The following is a 7690-nucleotide window of genomic DNA, read 5'->3' as shown; positions in this document are numbered from 1 at the left end:
CAGAGAGAGGACCAATCAGGACGGCTTCAAATCTTCCTTCGTGTGAAAGGAAGGGGTTCAAATACTCCGAATCTATGAGGACAAATTAAAAAAGTGAAAATGTTTGAATATTGGAGTTCTGCTGAGATGGAGTGAAATAAACTGTTGTTCAGGTTCTGACTAAAAAAAGACCTGTCATGGGCCCCAGATATTCATTTAAACATTTTGATTAAAATCAATTTTAATTTGACTTCTTTAGGTCCCAGCAGGAAAGTCGACAACTAAATAAAACGTGTCCTTCAAAGCTGTTGCTGTGCTTGCGATATAAAGTAAAATTCACCAAACACATCTTCCCTCTAACAGACATACAGGACTGTCTCAGAAAATTAGAATATTGTGATTTTCTGTAATGCAATTACAAAAACAAAAATGTCATACATTCTGGATTCATTACAAATCAACTGAAATATTGCAAGCCTTTTATTATTTTAATATTGCTGATCATGGCTTACAGCTTAAGAAAACTCAAATATCCTATCTCAAAAAATTACAATATTCTGGGAATCTTGATCTTAAACTGTAAGCCATAATCAGCAATATTAAAATAATAAAAGGCTTGCAATATTTCAGTTGATTTGTAATGAATCCAGAATGTATGACATTTTTGTTTTTTTAATTGCATTACAGAAAATAAAGAACTTTATCACAATATTCTAATTTTCTGAGACAGTCCTGTATCTCTTCATGTCAAGCTCCGTCCACGTACACTAATCACTAACGAGTAGCTAGCTCTGGTCAGAAGTTCCTACATGTAAAAGCATCGGTTTTAAATTAATTATCCATGTCATTTTCCAGGTCAATTATCAACATACATTTGGACTTAATCAGCCAAGGATGAGCAGATATTAGTTTGGAGCAGGGTACTGGCTTTTGTGACATATTTAACACCTATATGCGGTACTGCTGGGCTTGTTGTCCTCAAGTCTTATGTCAAGGTAAAGTTATCAGTCATAAGAAGCCAAATAAGTTCTACAGGTCCTTGGACTCCAAACCTGCATCTTCTAGGTCAGGGATCAGCAACCCTCTAGAGCCGCCCTAGTGGCTCCTGGAGCTTTTTCAAAAATATTTGACCTTTTTTTTTCCTTTTTTTCTTCTTTTCTTCTTTTTTTCCTTTTTCTTCTTTTTTTCTTTTTTTTCTTCCTTTTTCCTTTCCATTTTAATTGCGACATTTCGACTTTTTTCTAAAAATTTCGACTTTTTTCTTGACATTTCAACGTTTTTCTCGACATTTTGACTTTTTTTCTCGAGATTGTACTTCAACATTAATCTCAAATGTTTCACTTTTTTTTCCAAATTTCGACTTTTTTCTTGACATTTCAACTTTTTTCTCGACATTTCGACTTTTTTCTTGACATTTCAACTTTTTTCTCGACATTTCGACTTTTTTCTCGAAGTGCATAATGGAAAAAAAAAATCTCCCCCCAGTTCTAACTTATATAGAAACATGCAGCATGTGTTGTCTTCATTCTAAGGCTTATACAAGACTTTTCATTTTTTGCGGCTCCAGACATATTTGTTGTTTGTGTTTTTGGTCCAATAATGCTCTTTCAACATTTTGGGTTGCCGACCCCTGTTCTAGGTGATGAATCTCAAATACCAGACATGTCAAATAGGGATTAATATTTGGAACCAAAATCATTCTGAGATGCTGGAAACCTGATAAAAACCCCAGCTGATGCAGACATCATCTCCCTCGAAGTATGTAAGTTATCACATTCCTTTTACCACAATCCAAGGAGGAGGGATTGGGGCAATTTTTAAATGATGCTCAGTCCAAGACCTACCTCTTTTACATCCTTGACTCTCAGTGATTTTCATCCAAATTGGAAATCACAAAAAAAATCGGTTGTGTTAGTGTATCGGCCACCCTTATTTTAAGTTTTTGTCTGAATTCACTGACTTTTTTTTTCTATTTCAGTTTGGAAAGGTAATTGATTTTAACATCTATGTAGATGTCTATAATGACTTTCATTTCTTATTAGATTCAACTGTCTTCTCTCAGAATCACATCCTTGATTTGGGGGTAAATCAAGGATCATGGGGCAGCTACCTGAATCATACTCCTGTGCAGCTTCATTATCTTGTTGATAGAACTGCAGCTTCAATTCAAACAATTCCAAACAATGTTGCCCCTCCGAGAAAGAAAGTAATAGGTCACAGGCGGTTGGTACATTGGTTTACCTCACAACTAGGCTTTTTTTGGTTTGTTTCTTTTGTTTGGTTTGTATTTTTACTTAGATTTTATTAGGTCTTTTGATAGTAAAAAGGAACAACACAGTGCAAAAGATATGAATCACACACTTGACATCATCAACATCTAAATAAAGGGACTATATACGTAATTGTGTATTTCTTTTGTGTGAATCTTCAGTCCTTCCTCCGGTCCTGACCTGACTCTAGACTAATTCACTCATACAGACCTCAATCATCAGTGAAGCTGAACTATTCACATTTCTATTCCACCCCAGACTCCACTACTAAAAAACACTTTCTCTCTTATTGGTACGCCAATTGGTACACTAGATTAGACCAGAACCAGATCAACCTATCCCTATCATAACGATTTCTGCCACAGGTTTTTAAAGTTGCAGTTATTACACCGTTACTCAAAAAAATCCTCTCTTTGCCTCGTAGACAACTCAGCAAGTTATATCCAATATCAAACCTCCCATTTGTATCTAAAATTCTAGACAAGGTAGTTGCAAGCCAAATATTTGATCACCTGTATAGAAATGATCTATTTGGAGTTTTCCTGTTGGGGTTCAGAATACATCATAGTACAAAAACAGCACTGGTTAGTCACCAACAACCTTCTTATGGCCCCAGATAAGGGATTAGTGTCCATACTGGTTCTACTGGACCTCAGATAAGGGATTAGTGTCCATACTGGTTCTACTGGACCTCAGATAAGGGATTAGTGTCCATACTGGTTCTACTGGACCTCAGATAAGGGATTAGTGTCCATACTGGTTCTACTGGACCTCAGTGCTGCTTTTGACACTATAGATCATGGCATTTTACTGCACAGGTTAGAGCATGTTGTTGGGATTAAAGGAGCAGCTCTACGTTGGTTTAAATCATACCTATCTGACAGGTTCCAGTTTGTTCATGTTCATGAGGTTTCTTCAGAACAGTCAAGGGTCTGTTATGGTGTTCCGCAGGGTTCAGTGCTAGGGCCAATCTTGTTCAGTTTATACATGCAGCCGTTGGGAAGTATAATCCAGAACCAGTGATCATGAAGTCAGATGAAACAGAACTCTCAGACAAACATTCAGACATGTCTTAAAGACATCATGGCATGGAGGTCAAATTTTTGCTTTTAAATTCCAATGAAATATGGGTTATTTTTTTGCTGCCAAGCACCTTAGGAAGGGATTAGTGGATTGTTTTGCTAACCTTTAGTACAATTGTGAGAACCCTTGGAGTTATGCGTAACAGCGTATTAATCAGGTTTGTACATGCTTGTTTTTTAAATCTCCGTAATTTAACAAAGATTAGGAGCTTCCTCTCCCAGGATGATGCTGAAAAACGAATCTAAAATGAATCAAAATGCAGCAGCGCAAGTGCTGACAGGAATCAGAAATTTAGATCACATCTCTCCAGTGTTAGCCTCACAAAGTCTTGAATGATAAAGCTCCGACATCAGTGAGGAGCCTCATAGGTCCTTACTGTCCTAGCAGAACACTCCAGTCCCTAAATGCAGGTTTGCTTACTGTTCAAGCGTCTGGAGGTCTAGAAATGGGGTCAAAAGTATCAGCTATTCTTCCTTTGAAATTAGGCTGAAAACCTTCCAGTTTAATGATGCCTGTAACCAGTACTCGAGTTGTAAAAAAATAATCAGGGGGGATGGTGGATTTTATCATATGGGGACAGATAATTTGTGCTGATTACAAATAATATAATATATTACAAATAATAGCAGTGACCAAAACACCTGCAGAAATACTGCAGGAATGACATAGCAGCAGTTAAATGCAGCCTTCTGTAAGCTTTAAATATCCACTGGGCTTACATCAAATACATCAAAACACAACAATAAAAAACACTTTTCTGAACTTATCAATATGACTCTGTCCTTCACAGGATAAGGAAAATGGATCACTGCAAAAACTCACAATCTTAACAAGAATATTTGTCTTATTTCTAGTTAAAATGTCTCATTTTAGTAAAAAAAATCTCATTACACTTAAAACAAGACTTATCACTGGAAAGAACAACAATTTTCACCTATTTCAAGTAGATTTTCACTTATATAAGTAGAAAAATCTGCCAGTGGAACAAGATTTTTTTTGCTTGTAATGAGAAGATAAATCTTGTCCCACTGGCAGATTTTTCTACTTATTTCAAGTGAAAATTTACTTGAAACAGGTGAAAATGGTCAAATAAGTTATTTTTCTGGTGATGACTCTAAATGTTGAAATAGCAGTAAAACCACATTCATTGATGAAATGACATAAGGGATGGAAAGGAGGGATGGCAGTTTTACAGGGGGGATGATTTGGACCATTTTTATTTTTATTTTAATATTTATATGAGGGGGGATGCCATCCCCCCTCATCCCCCCTCAACTCCAGTACTGGATATTTCAGGCAGATCGACGGTTCAAGCACCAGGCCAGTGGACGACCAAGTCCACTCAAGTTCCACACCTGTAATTTTATGCTCAAAGTGTTCAATAACCCTTCAGAAAGTAATACAAAAAAAAATCAGAAAAGCAGGAGTTTGAAAACATAAGCCAGAGAGCTTTATTTCTTCAAAACAAAACTCGAGCTGTTCCGCAGAAATTGAATGACATTTCTTGTGCATCATCGTTCATCCACAACTTTGTGGGGGTGTGTTTGCTCAGGGGTGTTTTTGCTGAGGGGTGTGCTTGGCCATGCCCCTTACCCCCCTTTTTAAGGTACAGCCGAATTATTTCTATTGGTGTCTAAACATTTTTTGGAAACTCCCATTTCTTGTTTTAATCCCAGGCTGACTCTCATTGGCTGCTTAAAAAAAAAACTCTAATTGTCAGCTATTTCAAACTTTAGTATCAGCACCTTTTGTCAGTGTAAACTTCCCCATGTCTCATATCTCAGTGTCCAATTTAAAACTGCCAGTGTAAGCATTTTCAAATCTCATATCCAGCTGCTCTGGTGTTTTGTGTTAGAATGGCCTTGAATAACGTTGTGTTAGGAGTCTTTTCAGTGTTATGCTGGATTATATAAGATTAAAAGTTTACACACATTAGCAGGATACATGCAGAATACAATTGACACATTTTCATGTCTACAAAAGAATTTGACAATTTTTTTCACCACACATGCTGGTGGAGTGATTAACCCCGTCACTTATCAACAGGAAGTTTCAACTGAAACCTGGTCCAGTGGCTCTTTGTGGAGTTTGCATGTTGACATTCTGTCTGCATGGGTTTTTTCTCTGGGTGCTGCGGGTTCATCCACCTCAAAAACATGTTTAGACTAATTGGTAAAACTTTATCCGACCAAGGCTTCATTTATACAAATGATATCATTTGATTCATTGGAGTAATTATAGGAATAATTTGGTCTTGTAAATAAATCCCTTTAGTTAACGTGTGTAGCAGAGTTAGAAAGCTGTATTAATACCTTTCTGCTCTTCTTCCTTTAAAACAGGGGTGTCAAATGTGCGGCCGAAGTTTCCAACGCAAAAAAAACGAATTGTTAATTTACTAAAAAGGAAGGCATGAATAATTGCCATGAATCGCAGCATATCCAATAATATATTTCTTCTACAAATCCATCGTTATTCCACAAAGAGAGCAGTTTGACATTTTTTTAGTTTTCTAGAATGCATTTGCCGATTTTATTTCTTTGTAGACGGTCGTTTATTTTTATTAACTGACTACTATTATATATTTTTGCAGGAAAAATATCACTGCTAAAAAAGATGATAGAAGATATTTATTCGGAGAATTTCAGTTTTGAATACGAGGATAGTGACAAAGTAAAACGGTTAAAAGAGAAGTGCTGACTTTTTCGGCACACTGGCGTAAATATCCGCGCCAATTTTTAAAAATAAATACACTTAATTGTACTGGAAAAATCTCTAAATCACAAAGAAACACTCGGATGTAATAATGAAAGATTTAGCTTTTAATTATATTTCCTATAAAAAAGCAAAATATAAAAAAAACATACTTGTTTCTGTTTATCTTTGTAAAATGATATTAAAAGTATCTTACATAATTTAAAAAAAAACGAGAAATTTCTAGAAAAGATTCTAAAGAAATATATTTTACATAATTAGAGTGTAAACAAAGTGCACATTTCCTTTAAAATTAACTAAACTGATATTGGATAGATAACAATAGCAAAAAAAGTTATTTTGAGCGTGCGGCCCGCGAGAAAAAAAATTGGTAAAATCCGGCCCGCCAAGCAAAATGAGTTTGACACCCCTGCTTTAAAATGACACCCCAGCAGGAGGAACGTCCATCTTCACTCCTTCATGCAGACATTATACTCCTACCCCCTACACAATAAACCTATTTGGAGTGTGATGAGTCCAAATTCTCAACCTTATACGGTTTTGAAGGTGTCCTTGTCATCCAGCTGCTAGCTTTGGATAGCCGACTGAGAGACTTTCCCCCCTGGACACTCAGAGAAAGCTGTGGATACTCCTGGAGTCAACTCTGGGTTCAGGCCTGGATTCAGGCCTGGGTTTTAATTCATTTACCGGTGGGGATAAATACAGTATTTTTGAATTTAGTCCTGGATTCAGCTCTGGGTTAAAATCAACTGGGCGGAGACAGCTAGCCCAAGATGGTGTGGTCAGAAACATGTTGACTGCGTCCAGCTTTAATTGGCAGAGTTAATTAACCTATCAATCAGTACGCTCCGCTCCCCCGTAGGAACTGTTATGTTCCCATTTATCAACGTGTCTTCATTTCCATGCTGTGAGGCCTCGTCCCAAGATGTCCCAAGACTCATTTTTGACACTAAAGGACCAACTTTCATGGAAGAACATTCAGATGGACTTAAATATGTCATGGAGGAATATTTACAAAATCTAAATATAGATCTGGCCAGTAATAAGGTTGATTGGAGGTGAGGGTTTACTGAAACTTAATTTTACCGTTGTCATGGTTACGGGTAACATCCAGGATCAACACTGTTCATTTAGCGCAGCATAAGATTAAATTCATTTGATTAGTTTATTTGGAAAAACATAACTGATGGAGGAATAGTGAACCCTAGATTCAATGTTACTACTTTTTGGTGCTCAGTAGCTCCATAATCTGACGTACGGTCCCGACACCGGCGGAGAGTATCTAACTGATCAGAGACAAAGTCTGTGTTTCTACTAGGCCTGTGTTGAAAAAAATCGATTTTCCGATTCTAAATCGATTCTCATATTAATTCCTAAAAATCGATTCTTTAATCTAAAGATCGATTTTTTTTTTCTCCATCATTTTCGCCCGGTGAACTTTAATCCCAGTAGTCGGACACACAGTTTGTCATGACACTTCTGAAAAATGCCAGGTGCTTCATGGCAATATGTGTGTGTGGTTAAAGAATAAATGAGATAAGCTGAAATGATTTGTTTACTGCATGAACTGTTGCAATTTCTTTCTTTTTTGCACTTTAAATGGATATTGAAAGGCCTGTTTGAGTTATTTATTTCTTAGTTATTTC

Source organism: Cololabis saira, chromosome 11 (assembly GCF_033807715.1).
Source record: "Cololabis saira isolate AMF1-May2022 chromosome 11, fColSai1.1, whole genome shotgun sequence".
In the NCBI taxonomy this organism is placed as follows: Eukaryota; Metazoa; Chordata; class Actinopteri; order Beloniformes; family Belonidae; genus Cololabis; species Cololabis saira.
The sequence above is the reverse complement of the archived record's forward strand: the minus strand, read 5'-3'. Positions refer to the sequence as shown.